This window comes from Erpetoichthys calabaricus, chromosome 11 (genome assembly GCF_900747795.2).
Source record: "Erpetoichthys calabaricus chromosome 11, fErpCal1.3, whole genome shotgun sequence".
NCBI classification, from domain to species: Eukaryota; Metazoa; Chordata; class Cladistia; order Polypteriformes; family Polypteridae; genus Erpetoichthys; species Erpetoichthys calabaricus.
The window spans coordinates 140363260-140387064 of NC_041404.2; the positions used below are offsets into that span (position 1 = coordinate 140363260).

Below are 23805 nucleotides of genomic sequence, written 5' to 3' on the forward strand. Positions count from 1 at the left end.
GTTTCAGAGGATGACTGAAATGACGTCAGCAGGTTCTTTTGTGGCAGGGTTAATATGCAGTGGAAATGGGGTTTTTGGGATGAAGTTTATTTTCATGGTAAAGATGGACTTTGCAATGAATTGCAATTCGTCTGATCACTCTTCAGAACATTCTGGAGTAGACGTCCATTGCCAACATAAAAACTGGGGCAGTAGACTTCGTGAAAATTCATGTGTGTGTCATTCTCAAAACTTTTGGCCACGACTGTACGTCTTCATAGGTCTAATTTATTGTCACAAGGGCTACAGCTATCAGTGGTATCAGCTACATGGGAACAAAACCCTGGAAATGACATCAAGGCATTGCTGGGCAAACCCATGGTAGAGGGCAATTTGGGGTCACCAGCGAAGCTAACAAATGCATCTGAGAAGAAACCCCCATGTACCGCACCATCAGGAAGTATTCAGACTCTTTCACTTTGTCTCAGTTTGTTATGTTACAAGCTTGTGCTCAAATCCTCTAAATGTTTTTTACCTCATCAAACAACACTCAATATCCTACACTGACAATATAAAAACAGGATTTTAGGAATTTTTGAAAAATAAAAAACTGAAATATCACATTGACACAAATCTTCAGAGCCTTCACGACATACTTACTTGAAGCTCCTTTAGCAGTCATTACGGCCAGGAGTCTTCCTGGGGGTTGACATGACAGGCTTTGCATGGCTGTATTTGGGGATTTTCTGCCGCTCTTCTCTGCAGATCTCCTCAAGCTTTATCATGGTTGGATGGAGAACATCACTGTACAGCTATTTTCAGGTCTCTCCATAGAGGCGTTCTGTTGGGTTCAGGTCGCCAGGTTCTAGATGGGCAACTCGAGCACATTCCCAGAGTTGAGGCCATAACCCACCCGTGTTTTGTCTTTGGATCGTGTTTAGGATCACAGTGCTGTTGGAAGTTGAACCTTCGGCCCAGTCTGATGGTCCTGAGCACACTGAGCAGGGTTCCATGAAGGATAGCTATGTACTTTCCTCAAACCTCAATTAGTCTTCCAATCCCTGCTGCTGAAGCATGATGCTGTCACCGCCATGCTTCTTTGCTAGATACTCAGGTGATGCTCTTTGCCTGGTTTTCTCCAGGGGTGACAGTAAAATTGAGGTCAAATAGTTCCATCTTGGTTTCATCAGAGCAGAGAATCCTATTCTGCAGGCTTTCTTCTGTCATCTGGACACTCGTCTATAAATCCCAGATTAGTGGAGTGTTGCAGTAACAGTTGTCTCTCTGGAAGTTTCTCCCATCTCCACACAAGCTCTCTGGAGCTCAGCCAGAGTGACTTTCGGATTCTTGGTCACCTCTCTTACTGTGGTCCTTCACCCCCTATTGTGGAGTTTGGCTGGGCAACCAGCTCTAGAAAGAGTTGTGGTTGTTCCAAACTTCTTCCGTTTAAGAATTATGGAGGCCATTGTTCTCTTGGGAGCCTTTAGTGAAGTAGCCTTTCACAGATATGTGCCTTGACATAATCCTCTCTCTTGAGGTCTGCAGGCAGTTCCTTTGACCTCATGGCTTGGCTGTTGCTAAACTGTTGGACCTTCTATAGAGAGGTGTAGGTCTTTCCTAATCATGTGCAGTGATCTGAATTGACCACAGGTGGACTCCAAACCAGGTGTAGAAACATCTCAGTAGTGATAAATAGAATGGGATGCTCCTGAGCCCATTCTCGAGTAGTGATTGCTGTTTGATTAGGGGAAAAGTGAATTTAAATTAAGTTTAGCACAGCCTGGAAACATAAAGTGGGAAAATAAAGAAGGGGTCTGAATACTTTCTAAAGGCGCCGTATTGTTATATGACATCCTTCTCAGACCACCGAGTCAGTACATTGTTATCACATTCGATTTTTGGAGGACTTATCAGATCATTACTCTCACGAGATGGTCCAAGTTGTTTTTGCTCTTCCAAATGTTCTCTGTGTTAGATACCACATGGCAGCTACTAACAACAAAGCTCAAATGAGAAACATGCTGGATTTTGTGTTATTGCACTTTGAAGAATTTCCAGTCCTTCTACTGATTTAGCTTTGATTATATTTATTTTGGCTTCACTTTTGGCAGCTACTCATATTTTCTTGGAGGGAGAGAGAAAAGAAACTGCTGAAATAAACTTGATATCCATAGGAATACAAATTTCATTCACTGCAGGGACATGCAGTCAGGGGAGGCAGGTGAGGCAGAGCTTCACCTGTCATCATGAAAAGTAAAAATACTAATAATGATAACATAAAATAAATGTGTCCACTGGTCTGTGCAATAAATTTTGTTTTCTGTAGGATTCCAATAATTCTGATCATTTTTATAGGCAAAATCATTGAATTTGAGCATTTACTGTTCAAATACTGAGGAGAAACGCGTGGAGCGGTAGCCTCACTTCCCTTCGGACTGCGCTGTCCCTCACACACGGGGTTGATGCGTGCGATTGGCGCGTGCCTGTCACTGTCTCTCTGTATGTCTCCAATATAATGTTTATTATACACCCTGACTTTCTAAGATCTTTAATGAATGTGTGTGACATATTTTGTCTTGCTGATCGGACATAAAACCGCAGTGAAAAGGCACAAGGTGAGGCAGACAGTACCGTACCGCCCTGAAGGGGGCGCATGTGAGCCCAACAGGTGCTCGTTGCTGCTGTTCTCCTACGCAGAGGAGCCAATAAGTTAGCGATATCAGAAAGTCGGGTGCGCTGCAGCGGTCTGTTTATTTTTATTATTTGTTCAGACTGACTGCCAAAATTGAAGATTAAGATTTTTGAAACAAAAGGAAAATAAGAAGGGGCTTTTAGAAGAAAGTGACAAGAGATTTTTGTGGAGAAGGATAGGCGCATGGACTTTATTTACAAATAAAGGTAAGACCATAAACGGTTTTCAATTTTATAAAAAAAATGGGATATTTAAAAACTAAATGTTGACCTTAAATAAAACACTCTTTTGTTTTTCCATGTTATCCTTTTGTTGAACAGTCTGTATTAAAATTGATTAAAGCATCAGAATTAAAAGCTTTTAAAAACAACTAAATATTTCAATTATGGTCAAAATTGAAATCCTTTTTTTTCTGTACACCACTCAGTACTTTCATTTGTATTGAATAAGTATGAATTGTGGGATTGCAATGGCAAATTTAGAGCACATGGAGAGTGAGGAGCAAATGCGCTCTCTCTGCTCTCTCTCTCGCCGCTATTAATGTAACGTTCCTTCTCAGGGAGATTTGCGCCTTACCGATGTGTGTGTAAAGAATGGTGATGAGTTATGAAACATAACCAGTAGTCAAGGTGCAGGCTGCCAACTGAATAGTGAATAAGCTGCTCTTTTGGGTTCAAATATTTGTAAATCTGACTCTGAAGGAGTCAGCGCCTCACCAGCCATGAACCTCACTGCACATCACTGATTCACTGGCTAATTAGTTGAACTTGAATGTGAACGATCACCCATTCCACACCTGCCAGACTACCTGCAGTACTTAATGCCAATGTCCTTAAGTTACCATAGTGAAGTCGTATCGTTTTACAAACTAGCAGGAGCACACTAACTAAACCTTGGAATCAAACATAGCCCAAGGTGTTTCTCCGTCCAAATGAAGAATCGGTGCAAAATATCTTGGAGAGGTTCAACAGTGTGGATTTACATACTAGACAAAAATACACACACATTCATCTTTACATTGTACATTTGATGGTAACACCCTTTCACAAGGCTGTTATTTTTTTGGTTTTTAATGAAAGATCCAATATAAAAGTGATCTTCCTATCCTGCTCCACCATTGATTTCAATTTCCTATTAATTAGTCTATTGAAGTTTGTACAAAAGCTGCACTATGATTAGCAAGGCCAGTTCTCCCTATCTCCATATAGTGATAGATCTATAGGTAGCACTCCACACATGAAAGTGCCATATGACCAAACATCCTATTAGCCTTCTTGATTGCATCTGGATGAATACATTAATGATTCCACGACTGTACATGCAAAGAAAAACAAAACTGGATAAAGAAAACAATGAATAAATAATGTACAAAAAAAATTTGGACGTGAGCGTCAGTAGGCTTTGCACACCTGGATCCAAATTACCCAAACTGTTCTATAACATTTCAGTAATTATTTACCACCCTGATGCTGATCTTTCTGATCATAAAATAGGTCACTACGATAGCAACTGCAGAATTCCAGTATTTGAGGGTTCCTCTACAGCACCCCTTGCACGATTTGGCTCAAAAACTAATGAGCTCATTGTCATCTCATAACAGGCTTAAGTTTCAAGTTTGGTATTTTTCCTTCCAGTCGTTTTAGCTCTAGACCAGGGGTCTCCAACATGTCACCCCTTTCCAAGTAGCTCACCAAAGGGTTAATGAATCCTACATAAATTTGAAAACTTGATTAGTCAAATTAGGGGTGGGCGATCTTTCCAAAAAATAATATCACGATCCTTTTAACACAAAATCACGATCCACAATCTGAATTGCAATCTATCTTTTCAATGTGGCATACACTTAAGAGACTATCCGGACTCAAACAGGGCGGAGTGGTGGCTCAGAGGCTAAGGATCTGCGCTGGTATCCTGAAGGTTGCCGGTTCGAATCCCTGTCACTGCCAAAAGAGATCCTACTCTGCTGGGCCCTTGAGCAAGGCCCTTAACCTTCAATTACTCAAGGGGTGCTTTACAATGGCTGACCCTGCGCTCTGACCCCAAGGGGTATGTGAAAACTAACAAATTCCTAATACAAGAAATTGTACAAGGCGAAATAAAGATTAAAAAAAAAAAACTCATCAAGACCTAAGTAACACTTTATTTTAAATATCAAACAAAGTTAAATTCAATTGTTCTCTCGTTCGCTAGCTAAGCGGAGTTAAGGGACACGCCCGAAGCTGACGAGTGAGTGAGTGAGGAAGGCCCCTCCCACCGACGCTCTGCGTGGATCTCGGATTTGTGCACATAAATCGGTACCACAGGCGAACTATGATACATACCGAAATGAGAGAAGCTGCAAAATCAACCGGAATGTTCAACCAAATTATAGAAAAAAACCCGATCCAAATCTGTTAAGTAGTTCTCTCGTGAAAAGTGGACACACACACATACAGACAGACAGACATTGGATTTTATATATTATATATTAGTAAACCTTTAAAATAATGTGCAGTTAAAGTCTCAACAGCAGTCTTTGCATTTCTCGAGCTTAGTAGAGTCAGATAACTATAAGAATCTTCACCAAGCAGCTCTGAAAATGTCTGCTTTGTTTGGGTCTCCATACCTCTGTGAGTCTGACATTAATGTCATGAAATCAAAGTTCAGAACAAGACGGACAGACGAAAATTTAAATGACTCCATAAGAGTCAACCTGAGTGGCTCCACTCCACCGTACACCTCAGTGCCAGTCATCTGACTAACTAAAAAACACATCACACATGCAACTGGACATGTGAATAAAGTGACAAATGAATAAGTCATATCTATGTATTTGGAATTGCATTGTTTTGTTTTGACAGCATTCATGTTTTAATTCAATAGTGTGAGATACACCCAAGGCAAACTGCTCCTAGGTGAGGGATGAGACAAAGAGCGGTTCAAACCTTCTATGATGAATGAAAACTTTGGACGGAGTTTTCCCTCGCCCAGACGTGGGTCACTGGGGCCCCCCTCTGGAGCCAGGCCTGGAGGTGGGGCTCGATGGCGAACGCCTGGTGGCCGGGCCTGCACCCATGGGGCTTGGCCGGGCACAGCCCGAAACTGGTAACATGGGTCCCCCTTTCCAGGGGCCAAGGAGGTTGCAGTGTGAGTTGGGTGGTGGCCGAAAGGCGGGGACCTTGGCAGTCCGATCCTCGGCTACAGAAGCCGGCTCTTGGGACGTGGAATGTCACCTCTCTGAAGGGGAAGGAGCCTGAGCTAGTGTGAAGAAGTGGCTGGGGAGAAGGAAGTCTGGGCATCTCTGCTCAAGCCACTGCCCCCGCGACCCGACCTCGGATAATCGGAAGAGGATGGATGGATGGATGGAGATACACTAGAACTTGCATACAGACATACAAAATGCACCTGCAGGTGAACTAAATATTTTTTTGTGATGTTTTAATGGAAAATGTGAGTTGTGGACACCAACATTTTGTAAATGTTCCAGCAAAACAGGCTTATTCAGTTTGTTTGGATTGAAATAAGCTATGAGCTATGGGGGATAAAAGGTTGGAGACCCCTGCTCTAGACTGACCTCAAGAAACTGTGACACACAGACAGACAGACACACACCCATCATTGAGATATCAATGTTTTCAGTATCGGGACCCTAAAACAGTGAGATCCATCGAAAACCAGAGATCGAAATTTGTGACAAATCTAAAGCTTTCGCTCTCACCCCCCACCCCTTTAACAATAGGTTATGGCGGGGGAGGGCGCAAACCAATAAATAATGCAAACTTACATTAGATAGATATGCTAGTAAAAGAAATTGAGTCCTTAAATACAGAATTTATTTTTAAGTCTCTAAAGGCGAGTCTGCTGATAAGGTCAGATGGCTAGGGTGGACAGAAAAATAAAAATAAAAAAATCCAGTCAAGCTTAGAGAAAAAACAAAGTCTGTATGGGTTCCAAGCCAAAGGACCACCCAGCCCTCCCTGGGCATTCTGCCTAAAATAAATGTTCTTAAATAGTTCTTTATTGATTTTTTTTTTTAAAGGCTTTGTGTTAGAGGATTCAACGCAGTGGGTCTGGTGGCAGGTTGGGGTATCCGCTTTCATTCAAACATCACAGACGACTGCACGGCACTTTGATCAGGCGATGGTGGCAGTGCAGATTGCCACCACAGAAAGACCAGAAAACGGAGAAAAATAGAGATTAATAAATTCAGAGAAGAACAAGTACATTAATTCCAGGATTTAGAGGTATGAGCTCTGAGGAGAGACTGGAGGAGCTCAGTGTTCATAGTTTAGTGAGAGATTAAGCGGTGACATGATCAAAGTCTTTAAAATTATGAATGGAATTAGTACAGTGGATCCCTGCTGTTACTTTAAATTCTTCAAGAAAAACACCAGGACACAGCTGGAAACTTGTTATGGACAGATTTTACACAAATGTTAAAAAGTTTTGCAAAGAAGGGGTCAGGGTCGTGGGGCATCTGCAGGCGAAGAAGGATTCACTGATCTCGACTTTGCAGATGATGCTGTGATCTTCGTGGAGTCGATGTAGGCTCTAATCAAGGCTCTCGAGAGACTGAGTGAGGGGTCTGAGTGTCTGGGCTTGCAAGTGTCCTGATTAAAACCAAGAACCAGGCCTTTAATGACCACTAAGGCACAGCCATCAGCAGTGTGTCTGTCGGCGGAGAGAGTGTCGACCTTGTCGAGAGGTTTACTTACCTCAGCAGTGACATTCATGTGACTCTTCCTATGAAGTCAGTAGAAGGATTGGGAAAGCATGGGGGGTCATGATGTCGCAGGAAAGGGGTGTGTGGTACTCCTGATACCTCTGCAAAAGTCCAAGTGTTTAGAGTCCTGGGGCTTCCAGTTTGTAAGACAAGGACGCTATCCAGTCACCTGAGATGAAGACCGGACCCCTTTGGTCTCTTCAGAGAATCTTTGGGTCCCACTGGTTTGACTTTGTGTTGCTCATGGAGTCCCGAAAGAGACACATTACCTGCATTGTGAGGGAGCATCAGTTACGGCACTACGGCCATGTGGTATGATTACCCCAAGGATCCACCATAATTTGCAAATACATTCTTCAAAAATCAGACAATGTGATTTTCTGGATTTTTTTTTTTCTCATTTTGTCTCTCATAGTTGAGGTATACCTATGACGAAAATTACAGGCCTCTCTCATCTTTTTAAGTGGGAGAACTTGCACAATTGGTGGCTGACTAAATACTTTTTTGCCCCACTGTAACTATCAGTTTTACAAGCATAAGCCTACCTGTTTTGGACATGGCGGGCCGTCATTAGTACGTCGAAGTTTATATTTTATATTAACTATTAGTTTTACAAGCACAAGCCTACCTGCTTTGGACATTGCGGGCCATCATTAGTATGTAGTATGTGGCTTTCATGAAATGACCACAGTCAGGGCCGGATTTTCCTATAGGCTAACTAGGCTTCAGCCTAGGGCCTCAAGATCAAGAGGGGCCTACATTCAAATTGTTAGCAAAATTAAAATTACACTATTCTAAAAACAGTGAACACTAAAACACTGAACTGAAAATAAGGAGAAATTCTACGCACATGACTAATAAACAGGGCGGCACGGTGGCGCAGTGGGTAGCGCTGCTGCCTCGCAGTTGGGAGATCTGGGGACCTGGGTTCACTTCCCGGGTCCTCCCTGCGTGGAGTTTGCATGTTCTCCCCGTGTCTGCGTGGGTTTCCTCCGGGCGCTCCGGTTTCCTCCCACAGTCCAAAGACATGCAGGTTAGGTGGATTGGCGATTCTAAAATTGGCCCTAGTGTGTGCTAGGTGTGTGTGTGTGTGTGTGTGTCCTGCGGTGGGTTGGCACCCTGCCCGGGATTGGTTCCTGCCTTGTGCCCTGTGTTGGCTGGGATTGGCTCCAGCAGACCCCCGTGACCCTGTATTCGGATTCAGCGGGTTGGACCATGGATGGATGACTAATAAACAAACATAAAAATGTATTGGTTAATCACAGTAATGATGTATTTTATTATCTCTCATGTAATTTACAAACTTAAAAATGGAAGGTGAAAGGGCCTCATAAGTGGAATAGCCTAGGGCCTCTTTTCATATAAATCCGGCCCTGACCACAGTATACATATTTTGTATGTAACCATGGTCTGCGTCGCTGCCGCTAGCACGTATGTTGTGAAATATCCCGATTCCGTCATTTTTTTTGTCAGGAAGAAACATTCAAGCATTCGCAGGCGAACTCCATGCTGACAAGTCAAGTTTTTCCCGCGCGCGCTCATCCGACAGCCCGGCGAAAGCCACCAGGCTACGCGTCAGTAGCCCGCCGGCGCGCGCGCGCTCTCGACTGAGCGCAGTCTGCTTCGTGACGTCACTGAACACCGCCGTAGCGGCCATCTTCTCCCGAGTACCGAGGCTCCAATCCACAAGCTCCTAAAAGTATCAACTCTGGACATTGAGAGTGGGGCTACCGGACGTTAAGAGGTAAGCACCGCGTGAATATAAATGTCGGTGAACGGCGCGTTTCCACCGGATAGTTCAAGCGGGTAGACTGGGTGCTTAGTGTTCGGTTTGTTTGTTGTGTTTCCAGCGATTGGGGAGAAGTGTTTAACACCAGCAAGACAGTCCCGCGACTACGGAGTTGCACAGTCCGCCTAGCCCGACGTTAGTGTGTATGCGCGCAGTGTCATTCGGTCTGAATTAAAAGACTCCCGATTTACTCATCCGCATCGTCAGTCGTTTACCGGCAACAGAATTACACAAATGGGGACGGCCGAGTCCAAAAATCGGAGCTGGCAGGCGCTCGTGGGTACCCAGACCCCTCGAATTTACCGATAGAAAGTCACCCAGACACGGAGTCCATCAGCCCCGGAGTGTGTCTCCCAGGTTTACGGGTTATGTGGTTGGCCGGTTGCTTCTCCGAGTTATAGGCGAGCTGTAGCCTCCTTCATACGGGAAGAAGAAGAGGAGTGAATGGGATTCAGGTTTCTACACGCAGCCTCTTATGTTTGAGATGAAGTTGGGGTGGGGGGTTATGGTTCAAACAGAGGCGGCGCCACTGGTCACAAGTAGGATTTTTTCTCCCCCCAGTAGTGTGTTTTTTGAGCTGCTTAAAAGGTATCTGGACTTCAAGTCGGTTATTTCCAGCTGCTCAAAAAGTGAGACAGGAAAGATCTCTCATTTAATCAGCTTGGAGATGAAAGGAGGCTGCTGCTGATCATGACGGAAAAGGCAACCAGAAGTCGCGATTCCCATGTTTAATATTCCGTTGCCGATTGTTGACAACACTTGTTTACAGTGCATCCAGGTCCAGTGGATTAATGACTGATTGTAAACTCGAACAGGACTTTAATCAGAAAGCAGCTGGGCATAATAAGGAGGGTGATTTCCAGCTGATCAAAAGAGCGATAGTGCAAAATGTCTTTGAATCAACTTAGAAGTTAAGCAAGTCTACTGACCTTGAGGTGTAAGGGGATCAGTAGACGTGTGTTCAAGATTCATTTGCCAATTATTGATCCACTTGTGTACAGTGTGTCTGGGTGTGGTGGCAAAACGACTGATTTTAAACTCAAAGGGTTCTTTAGTCAAAGGACACACTCTTGCTTAAATTATGTTATTGTTTAACTAAACCCCTAATTTCCGATTCTCTCTTTGTAGTATTGCATCATTCTGTTTACTTTTTACACTCGATTATGTGATATGTGATCACAGGGGCATAGAGTCTATCTAGTCTGATTTAGGTTGAAGTTCAGGAACATACCCACCATCAGGGGTATCGAACTGCAGGCCTGGAGGGCCGCAGTGGCTGCCCTTTTCCTAATCAGTGACCAGTTTTCACTGCTAATTAAACTATTTTTCCCTTCATTTTGAATGCCCCTGTTTTTAAGGATTCAGTCCTCTGAATTGATTCTTCTCTTCATTAAATGACAGCCAAACAGAAATGAGATGTGAAGCGAGCCAACAGTTGACCAGCTAAATCGAGGCTTCAAATGCCAACCACTTTCACTCCAACCACTTTCTTAATGAGAAGTCGATTCTTGCTGTTAATTAATCTTGTTTTTTAATTCCATGGCTTGTTGCTGCTCTCATTCTGCCACAGTAGACATTTCCAAAACTGTTGATTTTCTGTTTTTTTCTAAGAACAGTCAAATGAATAATAATTCATTACATTTATATAGCACTTTTCTCAGTACTCAAAGCACTATCCACACAGGGAGGAACCAGGAAGCAAACCCACAATCTTCCACAGTCTCCTTACTGCAAAGCAGCAGCATTACCACTGCGCCTTGGGGCAGAGTGGTGGCTCTGAGGCTAAGGATCTGCGCTGGTATCCAGAAGGTTGCTGGTTTGAATCCCCGTCATTGCCAAAAGAGAACCTACTCTGCTGGGCCCTTGAGCAAGTCCCTTAACCTGTAAGTGCTCCAGGGGCGCTGTACAATGGCTGACCCTGTGCTCTGACCGCAAGGGGTATGCAAAAACTAACAAATTCCTAATACAAGAAATTGTATAAGGTGAAATAAAGAACAAAAAAAAAAAATGTTTTGGAGACCTGAGAGATCAGCCTTACTGAGGCCTCCACCTTTCTTTATTTTCACATATTGTGTGATGGGCGCAGGTTAGCTGGTCATGTGGCGGCTTGTTTTGTGTCTCATTATTGTTTGGCTGCTAATTAAGAAAGAAGAAACAACACAAGGGCCTGAGTCAGGTTAATTAAAATGAAGGCAAAAAAATGGAATTAGCAGCAAAAACTGGTCACTAATTAAGAAGATGGTTAGAATGAAAACCTGCAACCACTGTGGCCCCCCAGGACCGGAGTTCAACACCGGTGCCCTACAAAGTATGCAAGTTTGTTGCAGGGCATACTCTTACTCACATTTGTCAGTCAACCTTGGAGTGTGAGAGAAGATTAGACCTCCTGGAGGAAAACATCTCAGACATAGTGAGAACATGTGAACTGTAAATAAAAGTAACCCCAGCCAGAGATCAAAAAGAATTCTGTAAAATTCCCACTTACCTGGGGCAGTGACAGAAGGCCAATCCCAGCCGTCATAGGGTGCACAACAGGAGTAAAACCTGCACAGGGCGCAAGCCCATCTCGGTGTGAGCACATTCACACTCGACACTAGAGCCAATTTAGCAATGCCTATCCATTCAGTATAATTATACCCTTGTAGCATTGGATGCAAGGTAAAAACAAATCCTGGGAAGGGTGCCATTCTTTTATTGGTCATATTCATTCAGGGACAATTTATTGTCACTTGTTCACCAGATGTGTGTTTCTTTGTGATGTGAGATGAAAACCCCGCACAAAATGTGCAAATTATAGGTCACAGCCTTTCTTTCGGGGACAATTTAGTGTCACCAGTTCACCAGATGTGTGTTTGTTTGTGATGTGAGATGAAAACCTCGCACAAATGGTGCAAACTACACACAGGCTACAAACTAGGCTGCAATGCAATTCAATGGAGTCCATCTCTTCAAATTTTCACAAGACAGCATGCCACATTTACTTCCAAACTTTGTATTCCTTTTCAGAAATACCTAAAATTGTGTATTGCATGTGCCACATTAAAAAATACATATGTAACTCCATTATCTACTGAGAGATATTTTTACAGAAGGTCACTTGATGGTGTAAGCATGCACACATATATAGCTGAAGTCACTGAAGTCCAGCAGACCCCCGTGACCCTGTGTTCAGATTCAGCGGGTTAGAAAATGGATGGATGGATAAACGTCTACATCTGTTAGGAATAAATTAATGTTAATGCCCTTGTTATAGTGCAAACAGTTTGAAACTTGGATCACTACAAAGTATTCCATTCATCCATTTTCTGAATCTGATTTTGCCTGGGAAGAAAATATGATTGATTAAATTATGTAAAGACTTTTATTTAAGGCTGGAAATTCCATCTGATTAGGAAATCTGTTAGTTCGAAATCTAGCAACCCTAGTACTCCTCTAGGTCTATAATTAGGAAACATTGCCCTGGTGGATTTATCAGAATGTGTAGGTGGAAGAAGGCAGTTTCTAGGAAGAATGCATATGCCTAGTAGCAGCCCCCCCCCCCCCCCCATGATAAATATGCCAGACTGTTGTTTCAGGGATTTTTGTCTGAGATTTCTGTTGTATTTTAATTGTCTGGCTGGCATCCTTAATTTTGTTACTCTGTATCACATTGGCAGATTTTCAGTTGATGGAACTTATTGTGGAAGATGCTATAAAAAGATTCTTTAGTTGTTAATTGCAGTTGCCTGCTTTTAAGTCTTTATCATGTCTGAAATGTCTCCAGTGCACATATACAGTTCAAAACAAAAAAAATGAAAGCTTATGGATGCTTTCAATGCATATATGACAAGAGTGTGCATTTTCCTCTCTCCGTGCAAGATGCTTTGACCAAGTTGTATCTGGCAGGGTTTGCTCTTCCTTTGTAAGATTACTGGGCTGGTTTTCCAAGATATAGTTAAGTGGCACTGCAATGTTGCTTTTTAGAAGAAAAGAATATTGTCAATACTCTACTTTTCAGGGTTAAAATGGTTTGTCCAGTTCTGTTCTCAGATGCTCTTGAAAGGCCAAAGAATGGATCTACGTAGAGTAAATTGAGGAAAGAACTGTCTGTCGGTCTTGCAGATTGACTGTTCACAACAGCATCAAGATCAGACCTTCACATCTCTTGACTTTGGTCTTGTCATGTGTCGACTGCTGCATTTCTCTGCTGGCAGAAGTAGCAGAATGTGTTGCCAAGCTGCTGGAGATGATGCAAATTGTAGTGGCACATCTGGTGTTCAACCAGCCAAGACAGACATATAGCAACCCTCTTTTAAGGTCACTACATTGGCTCTCTGTAGCAGCACAGATAAAGCTCAAATCCTTAATGCTTGCTTACAGAGTAGTCTATAGGTCTATATATTGAGACATTTGTGAGGTCCTATGCTCCTTCTTGCCTACTGAGGTCTGCTAATGCCACCTCTGTGTGGCATCAAATCTCAATCCAGACTCTTCATGTGTAGCTTTTAGCTGCTCACTCCCTTATTGTGTTTAAGAAGCGTTTAAAGACTTTTTCTCTGTGAATTTCTGTCTCATTATTAATGGCTTTGACGGGTTCTTTCATTTACAGAAGTGTACCTAGTTGGCATTTTGTTTTGAGCTCTTCCCTTGAGATAATCAATATTGCTAACCTTTTTCTGTAATACCTGTTCCAAACCAGTTTCCCAGACTGATGTTAACTCAGTTATGTTGACCTTGTTTGTAAGTCACTTTGGGTAAAAGCGTCTGCTAAGAGAATAAATGTAATGTAAATATAAGTTACATCCTTCAGACCTAGGCCATCATTAGAATTCTAAATTCAGTTGTTATTCAATTTTTGCTTATCTTGGTGTAAATTACTTTTTAACTCTCCAACTGTCATCAAGTTCACATGTTTATGACCTGGTTTATTTTCCCATATGTTTTAATCTTGTAGTTGCTAATCAATGGCCACATGTTCATTTTGTAAGTTTTCATGGTTGCAAAATGAAACACTTGGTAAGTAAAACACAAGACATCGGGCAGATGAGCCTCTCTTCTGTTCGTGAGGACCAAAACACCTGCGTTCCTTATTTCTTACAGCTGCATTATATGCATTGTAGTACCTGATGAGCATTCATTGTCAGCACTCAGATATTCACAAGCCCGTCCCTACGAGTGGTTTGATTTTTGTCAGGGTGAGTGTCTGGAGATGTTGTATTACACATCTTGCATCAGAGGAGCAAGCCACAACTGCTCCCCACTTACTAAGGTTATGTAAATAATGGCCGTGACTGGAAAATTCTTGTAAAATTGTGTAATGTGACAGGGTCTTAAGGGTTGAAGGATTCAGAAGGTGTTGTGTTTATGTTTGAACAATAACTATGTCTCCATTTTTCCATATATATAATTTGTATATAAACGTCTACGCAGGCGGCACAGTGGTAGCGCTGCTGCCTCGCAGTAAGGAGACACGGGTTCGCTTCCCAGGTCCTCCCTGAGTGGAGTTTGCATGTTCTCCCTGTGTCTGCATGGGGTTCCTCCCACAGTCCAAAGACATGCAGGTTAGGTGGATTGGCAATTCTAAATTGGCCTTAGTGTGTGCATCGTGTGTGTGTGTGTGTGTGTCTGGGATTAGTTCCTGCCTTGCTCCCTGTGTTGGCTAGGATTGGCTCCAGTAGACCCCTGTGTTCAGATTCAGTGGGTTAGAAAATGGATGGATGGATAAACGTCTACATGTGGAAGTGTGTGTGTGTTTGTGTCTGTCTATCTGGCCCGGAAGTGCGAGGCTACAGCATGAAGCTCAAAGAAAGCTACTCTATCACCAAAGTGAAACTGCCGACAAAAGAGAAATTCACTTAGCCGCTGATACACAAGCGAGGCGAGAATATCGACAAAACAAAACCACAGAGGAGAGAGAAACTCACTTAGTTGCTGATAGACAACGGAGTCGAGCACGTGGGCAAAACAAAACGGCCGAGGAAAGAGAATCTCACTTAGCCACTAATGCACAACTGATGCAATTGATTGATTGATTGAAGTGCCAGAATCCATAGTTTCTAGGAGCCTGGGCTTTTTACAGCACAGGCGTACACAGATAATATATTTCCCTATTATAATAAAAAAAGAACATGGGTCCAGACGTGATCTTCTCGGAAGACACTTTGACGTCCCACGAGAGAAAGCAGTGAGACAAAAGGACAGCTGCTGTACAGGCTTTTAAAAGATTGATGCGCACTGCGACAAGCAGAACAGGCAGTTCTGCAGCAGCAAGCAAGCAGCTGATCCATCCGCATCTCCTTAGCGTGCATTCACATAGATATAGAGATAGATAAAATAGAGAATGCTTGGGTACTATTGTGTACATCCTTTTTGGCATCAGAATACATTTTTCAGTGAGAAAACTGCACTTATTTTAAGACCCCACTTTTATTTTCCCCTACTGGTCCTATATGCCGATATTTTTTTTATTTATACTGTTTCTATATTTTTCAAGGGTGAAGTTTCTTTGGCAGGTAATCTATTAAATGTGGAAGAGTGTTCATTTAAACAGAGGTAGTGTTTCTGTGCTTCCTTCCAGACTAAAACAGCACATAAGGGGATATTATTTCACTTGGTGATGTAACTGTGTATTAAGTAGAATAGTGTGTGATGTAAACCATTTATTCTCTGAAATGGATTGAAGAAGTGCCCAGGGGTGCCGGCGGCAGTTGGGATTTAACTTTCTTTATATGCTTTCCAAAAACGGATTTGAATTTCACCAGCATTGTTTGTGTCTGTCTTGTTGTTGTAGAGTTAGAGGATTCTGCCCAGGGGTTCACAATACTGTGAGGTGAACTTGTGCAGCATGTGAGTTGAGGGGTGACAAAATAGCCACAGTTAAAAAAAATTTTTTTTCAATTGACAGTACACTTTTAAGAGAAAATCTGCTTCATTCTCAAGCGCTATATCATAATTCTGTTGTTCCGCACTAAATTGTATATCTTACGTTTCTATTCTGTGTCAGATAAAAGGCTACTAGTGTTGCTAATAAGTGGACATTTCTGTAGTAGTGGTAGTTTGGAACCTGACTGTAAGTGAGATGTTGGTATTTGAATCATCTTCGGCAGCAGCATCTGATGTCTGCCAATTACTTCACTGAACCTATTCTTTCAATTTCATGACGTTTTGCAAATAAACTAGAAACAACCCATGACAGGATTAATTTTAATCATAAGACACATAAAGAAATACCCAAAATTGACCAATTTAGAGTTGTTAACCTAGCATGTGTTTTTTTTTCCTTTGTAAGAGGAGCCCTTAGTACCCAGTATTTCACTCAAATGGGTAAAAATGCAAATTACACACAGATAATGACAATGCTGGGAATAATGTGAAAATGCAAACTACATGCAGATAATGGCAATGCTGGCATTAACATGCATATCCTTGCAGTTGCGATGCAGCAATAACCTCCATTCCTAATCCAGTTAGGGTTGCAGCCAACCCTTGATGAAGCAGCAGTTCATTGCACGGCACACACTCACATACACTGGGACCTTGGAAAGTCACTGGCTTACAAACCATGGTTATATTTGAATTACGGGAGAAAAACAGATGGGGGTGAAAAAACATGCAGATACAGGTAGACTGTGCTATTGTAAGCCAGGATAAGTTTCTAACTGAAGTCTTTAGTGCTTTAGGTAGGAGTCCCTTTGATTGCATCACTGTGCCCCCCCACCAAAGAGATGGATTATAATAAAATATTTTGTGATGTGATAGAGAAAAATTCTATTGGCAAAAAGTATGTTTGATTTGTAGATTTAGAGCCCATTCACACCCAAATGTTTTTCTAGCGTTTCGGCGCTAGATCAGAATGCTCATAAACTGCTTGTAAAGTTATTTGCCATGATTTTCAATGGCAGGATTCATATCTAAGCAGTTTAGAAAACTCCTCTCTGCTGCAGAGTTTGGGTAGTTTCAGTCAAGTGCTTGTTCTTTTGAAATGAATGGTAATGCTCCTAAAATGCTTTTTACAGGGAGTTATGATGAGTGAGTTAGCTCATCAAAACTTAAAAAAACAGACCAATGTCGTCACTTGTCTTGACATCTAGTGACACAGAAATTAGACGTGCATGCAGCTTCTAATCAAGTGACAAGAACAGAACAAAAATGATCAATATACATTTAGTTGTAATCAGGTTAAAGTTCAGTAAGTTAAGTACAGATGTTTTTACATATAGACAGAGTGGTAGTGCAGAGCTTTCATTCCTCCCTCACTGCACCAGAGTCTGCGTGGAGTTTACATGTTCTCCACATACATTTCTGGATTGAGTGCTATCGATGAGTGTGGTAGATTACCTGTTTTAACACTGCATACTAAACAAACCTTCTGTTCAGTACAGTGATTGTCGGGGTTAAAAGCACTAAAGTGATATAAGACATCAATTATATCACTACACTATAACAGGTCACAGCATACAAAATGGTGACCAGAAATGATGGCAATCATATTTTCTGCACAACACACCTCTTTGAAAGCACTTGGAAAAACTCCCGTGAAATGCCTGAAACTTCATTTGTAAAACACCATTATAAAGCTTGAAAAATGCCAAATGCAGGAAATTTACAATGCTCAAGTGTGAATGGGCCCTTAGAGCCATGGTGGGGAATGTATTTGTATTTCTTGATCTTTTATTTGAACCAGCTGACCATTTGACAATAATCCAAAGAATAGTGTCAATGCCTTACTGAATTATGTTGAAGCAGCAATTACAAAATTCTCAAAAGTGTTCTGTCTTATATGCGTAGTTATGCAATCTGTGTTCAAGAAAAAGGACCAGAAGATCAGAACATGTCACCAGCCCTCAAATTGTTTTAGGATGTGTCTTTTCTTCACTATTTGAATCGAGTTGCTCTTGTTTTCTGGTTCGAATTAAGGGAAGTGTATTACTTAATAATTTAAAGTAAAAAAAAAAAAAAAGAGATGGAAGTTGTGATTCATTAGGATTGTTTTTCAGTTTGTTGAACCACATTCTGGTTTATTCTTTATGAAACTAAAACTGGAATGCACAGCCATGGTGACTGGGGTTTGTGTTTCTATGTTGGGAGTTCCATTAATTTCAGGGTGATCAGAATGAAATGGCCATCTTACACAGAAGTCTTTTGTGGGCATCCTTTAGCAACGTAATGGGACATACATTAACCATCTAAAGCACATATCGGTACTGAGAATTTTATTGAATTATAAGTGATAAGCATCTTGTCTTATAGGTTTACCAGGTCATTGTCAAATGCACTTAGGCAGTACATTGAAATTCACACTTGCATCTGCTAATCAACAGTGCAGCATGTCAACACTCTCCAGCATCAATATTACTAAGCAGGACTGCCTCAATTCAAACCTTGTATCTTCCTGACTTGATAAAATCCCAGAACATCCATTGATCCATTTCTTAACCTGCTTATCTAGGGAAGGGTCGTGGGACTGCTGGAGCCAATTATAGTAATCATTAGACGTATGGCAGAAACCGCACCTGGATAGTACGCCCCTCCATTGCTGGGTGAACACAAACAAATTCTCACCCTCACTAGGTCCAGTTTTACAGCTCCAGTTCACCTAACCAGTATGTCGTTGAAATGTATGAGTAAACCAGAGCACATGGAGAATACACCCTTTGGACATGCAAACTCCACTGTGAATTAACCTTTTGATTATTTTGGAGAGGTAGAGGAGATGGCATTGATGGGTGCTTGTCTTCTGCCCATTGCAAAGCCTTTCCAGTGAATGAAGGCAAATAAAGATAGGGTACTTAACTTGACATATGTTGCAAAAGCAATTACTGTAAGTCATTTTTTTTTAATTATTATTCCTCATATAGAGCTATTAAGTTTTTAGTTTAGGCAACATTTATAAGACATATGTTTAGTTTAAGAAAAGTCCAAAGGGTCCTATTTTTGATGCAGCTAATGGCATAATTTAAACACCATGGATATATATATGTGTGTGTGTGTATAATATATATATAAAATGTGTGAATATATGTAATACAAAAGACTGTGTCACAAAAACATATTCTATTTTAATCCCAAAATGGCCCAATTTGGCTGAGGCAGAGAGCTTGAAACTTCAAAACTGGCAAAATGTCAGTACTGAGAGATCTGTAGTACTGTATACAAAGAGGCAAAAGTGTTAAGGGCTTTAAACATTGGGAGGACATTGATTTTAATAATGTAGTCTTGTAAAGGGAGCTATTAATACTCTGGTATAAAATAATTCCTACTTTTGCAAAGTTTACATCTTTTTAAGACCTTAGCTGCAGCATTCTAAACTTGCCAAAGCTTTACAATAGCGAGACAAGACAAACCATGACATAAAGATTTACATACCCATGCAAACATGAAGGGATACTGCCATTTTTTCACCAGCTATAAACGGTGAGATGGGCTTGGTTGTGACATATTTGATACATGGTAGAAGTGTTTTAATAGAATAATTTCTATGAATCTCAAATGGTAAAGAAGAGTTTGCAGTAGCGCCTAAAGTCCTCACCTCAGGACAACTAACAAGATGTATAAACTTAATGTCTCTAAGAAAATTTAAAAAAATATATACTAGGGGGTTCCCCCCTGCTCATTTCGCTCTCCAACCCCCCTGGCCTGTGGTTTTTTTTTTTTTTTTTTAACCTTCTCTTTGCTCGACCAGCTGCCGGCTTGCTGCTGTTGCCGTACCACATGATCTGCATCTCACACGGCGCTTTGGACATTTAAAAGCCTGTACAGCAGCTGTCCTACTCTTTGTCTTTTGTTTCCGGACCCGGGCGTGGTTAAATCTCTTGGCACAAAGTCTTGTCTCACGGGGTGCAAGTTCTTGATATTTTTTTAGTTTATAATTTAAAAACGGAATAAGAATAGAAAACCTAACAACATCACATTAAAGTTCGATAAATTCTGAAAAGAATGATACCAAACATATATATGTAGGTTTTAAAATAAGCCCGATTTAAAGCGTGACAAAGAAAGTCACATAAAATCATTGCACTTTTAGGCTTAGGATTTTATATATAGAGAGTAGATAATTTTTTTTTTTTTCCTATGAATTTTCAGTTTTGCTCGGAGTAGAAAATTTCATGCATTCGGTTTGTTTTGCTTTATGCAATATAACAAATGCAACATAATCAGTAGTGTTTCTTCTTTACTTGGTAGGTAATAGTAGATTTACTCTTCATTGTTGGTTATTAACAGTGTGATTATTACCATAGTGCTTATTCTTTACTGCCTGACTATTACAGCATGTGATTTGTTTTTCTTTTTCATTGCATCATTATTTTTTCCTACTATGTTAGATGCAATTATTGTCGTTATTTTCTGAGATGTGGAAATAAAGTCCTGTATTGGTGTTATTGTACTATATACTGAAGCCAACATATATATAGCCACCAGAAACTTTAGCCCACATTCAAAACATGCAAATGGCTGCATATTAGAAATATGAACTGCTCAATTCTTCCATTATACATTGATGAAGTGCAAGCAAGCACAATGAAGATAAACATTTTCTCTGCTCCGTAATGGTGAGTGATACTGAGACTATGCAGGTAAAATGGAAAAAGCCCATCACTGAGCACAGCGTCCACTGCAGCTCGACTTAAATGAGAATTTGAATAAAATATTGTGTCACATTTATTGAAAAGCTGCTTATAAGGGGGATCAAGCAACACCCTGACTCTCGGAGTGGCTGTGTATATGATATTAAAGTGTCTTTCCTGTCAGTAGATTTCAATTTTATCTTTTTCGAGAATCTAATAATGTAGCATACTAAAACACAACATTTAAATGTGTTTCCAAAATTGGTACGTGTTACGTTACTGACCAGTGAAATCATCACTTCCTTTGTCACTTTGCTTACTTACTCATGATGGCTTTATAAAATGTTGGTGGAGTCTGAGCTTCTTATGACTTTCTGTTTAGCAAGTGACTTTTATAGAGGGCATTTAATTTAGAAGAAACCTATTAGTTGTCTTCAATAAAGATAACAAGTAAGTTTTGCTATTTTTGTTAGATTTCTAACTAATTTGAGGTCTTGCATATGCTCTTGCTGTTTCGCCTTTTAGTTTTTCTTAACTTGCAGGTGTACACACTACTGCCTGTCATTGAATAGTGGCCATGTCACATTGAATAGCCTTTCTGGCAATTTTTAGTTAAACTTTATTTACATAATCTTAGCAATCTCAGTCGTGTAGTTGGACATATCCAGTGATTCAATCGGACTGGTCTTATTTTTATAGGTTTTATTTTGTATTAAGTTTCGAGCATGTGAAAGCAGACAACCAATGACTGCTCACCCAGAAGTACAATGCATCTTCTACAACTACAGGGAACATGGCTATTTTGGACCCGACAAATGGAAGTTACCTGTCTGATGTTTTGTGTTTTATATACTGTGACAGAATAGAAAAAAAGCTGAGATTGCAGCTGAACAGCACCTTGAGCAGGGGAAAGGCGCTATATAAATAATTTTTTTTAATTATTATTATAATTAACTTATCAACCCATGCCAACAAGGTTGACCCTGAGCTAAATAGTACATGCCGAATCATCACCGGTACATTGCGAACAATGTGCCTTCCTGCTTTATACAGGCTGGCTGGGAATCGCACCTCCCCATATATGACAAGAAAGTAATTCAAGAGTAGAAAGGTTCAAGCAACTGATGGACTCCAGACACCCACTTCACCATCACCAGGAGGTAAATCGACGAGCTTCGCCACAGTGGCACCCCTTAATCCAAAGTAGTCCACAAAACATAGGCTCGAGAGGTGGCGAGAAACTGACTGTAGCCCTCCCAATGAAGCTCTTCCTACACCTCAAGAGCATCTACCCACTGGAACATCCCTCTCTAGGAAAGACTGGGTCGCTCTTAACCGAGCTAGGTCAAAGGTGAGCAAAACAAGGGACAACCTATTTAGATTGGGCCTCACAACAAGCGCTGAATGTACCTGTGGTGAGCCCACCCAAACAATGGATCACATTCTCCATGCATGTACCCGAGGCCCTACATGTACTGATGAAGATCATAAGGATGCTAATGATGTCGCTTTTACCTGGACACGGCAGTGGCGTGATAAGATATGATATGATGATGATTAACTTGCCATACTTGTAAAGCCTTTACAAAGGAGAAAAAGAAGAAAGTGTAGTGCAGAGTTTCTGTGTGAACTTTCTCTGTGGTATGGTGGCCTTTATGTGCCTCTTAGAGATGAACAAGTTAAGTGTATGAGCATGTCTAAGTTTGTCTGGCTTCAGTGAGTACACAATGTGTATGCTTGTGCTCGGGGATGGCGTGGCATCCTGTCTTTTGTTATTTCCTGCCTTGTACTTAATGCTAATTGGATAGGCTGTAGAAACCTGTGCGCTCTATATATAATGTCTGTCTGGCGCATCTTCACACCTCCACTAACTGTGACAGCTTCCTGTTGCAACATTTGATGTGCATTGCCTTCTTGTCTCAACTACTGCACTTTACGCTTAAACTGGACATAAAATCGGAGACCATACTTTTATGTTTGCACCCTAATGGCAAAAGGTTCAAAACAACATTTCAATTAGAAACATTCATTTTTTGATGTATGGATTTGCTAATTACATAAACCTTCAGAAAAAAACTTTCTTGAAAAGTTGACAAACTGGATGTTTTAAAGTTCCAGGTCTTTCAGTCACCAACATTATCCGTCACAGAAGGATTAGGTTCCACTCTACTTTCATACATATTTTACTGAGTATACCTTTCTGACTGAATCTCTTTTTGTCATGCCTTGATATCGGGAAAGTAACTTTTATAGGACTTTTACTTTCAGAGTAACTGCATTAATTTATTCTGCCATTCATAGCAGGGAATTTACATGACATGATATTATATTCATTAGGATTTTGACCCCTGCCATTCTTCTCTTTAAAACATTGCATCCATTTATATTCCAGTACTTTAGGTGTCGTTTTTAGTTGTATCAATCAAAGATGTCACCTTTTTTACCCCTCCTGGTGGAAATGCAATGAATTTAAAAAAAAAACCAAAAAAAAAAAAACACAAGTCTTGTGTAGAATATGAGGCCTCATTAATATAATGAATACCAATTAATAATCCTGATGAGTAATAAGTTTGGCAAAAGAAAAATGACTAAGGAAAACAAATATAGCATGAGTTACACTTTTTAAATCCAGAAAGACTGAGCAGTGACGATTTTGCTTCCTGATCACTTTTGGGTATAAAGAATTTTGGCCTGCTGACCTCAAAACTCCCCTCAGATTTTTTTATCTTTACATTTCTATAGTGTTTTTCTCACTACTCAAAGCACTTTGCAAACTCTATGCAGGGAAGACACAGGACGCAAACCCACCATCTCCTTACCACGGGGCAACAACACCACCACTGCACCACATTGAATCATGGACTGTTTTATTGCAGTCACCTATTTTGTGATCTTCTATCATATATGAACTATATCTATACAGTAACTGCTCAAATGCAAAATCTCTTTTTTCATTCATTCATTTGGTCTTAAGCCTGATAAGAGTGCACATTAAAAGATGTGAAGTAATTGGCCAATGGAATCCAGGAAAGCTGAGCTTGACCTGTGTGTCAACTCCAGCTCCAGTTCTGTGGGTGGATTGCAGGCATTGCATGTTGGC

General features: G+C 41.0%; 1 protein-coding gene across 2 annotated transcripts in view; it reads left to right on the forward strand.

Annotated features, from left to right (window-relative positions):
- Nucleotides 1–8986: 8986 nt before the first annotated feature.
- The window catches only part of mrtfba (myocardin related transcription factor Ba), a 66284-nt gene continuing 51465 nt past the window's right edge, over nt 8987–23805 (forward strand). For both annotated transcript variants that reach the window (XM_028814115.2, XM_028814116.2), the window contains exon 1: nt 8987–9117. The gene's annotated coding sequence lies outside the window, so the exon portion shown is untranslated. The remainder of the gene's footprint in view (nt 9118–23805) is intronic.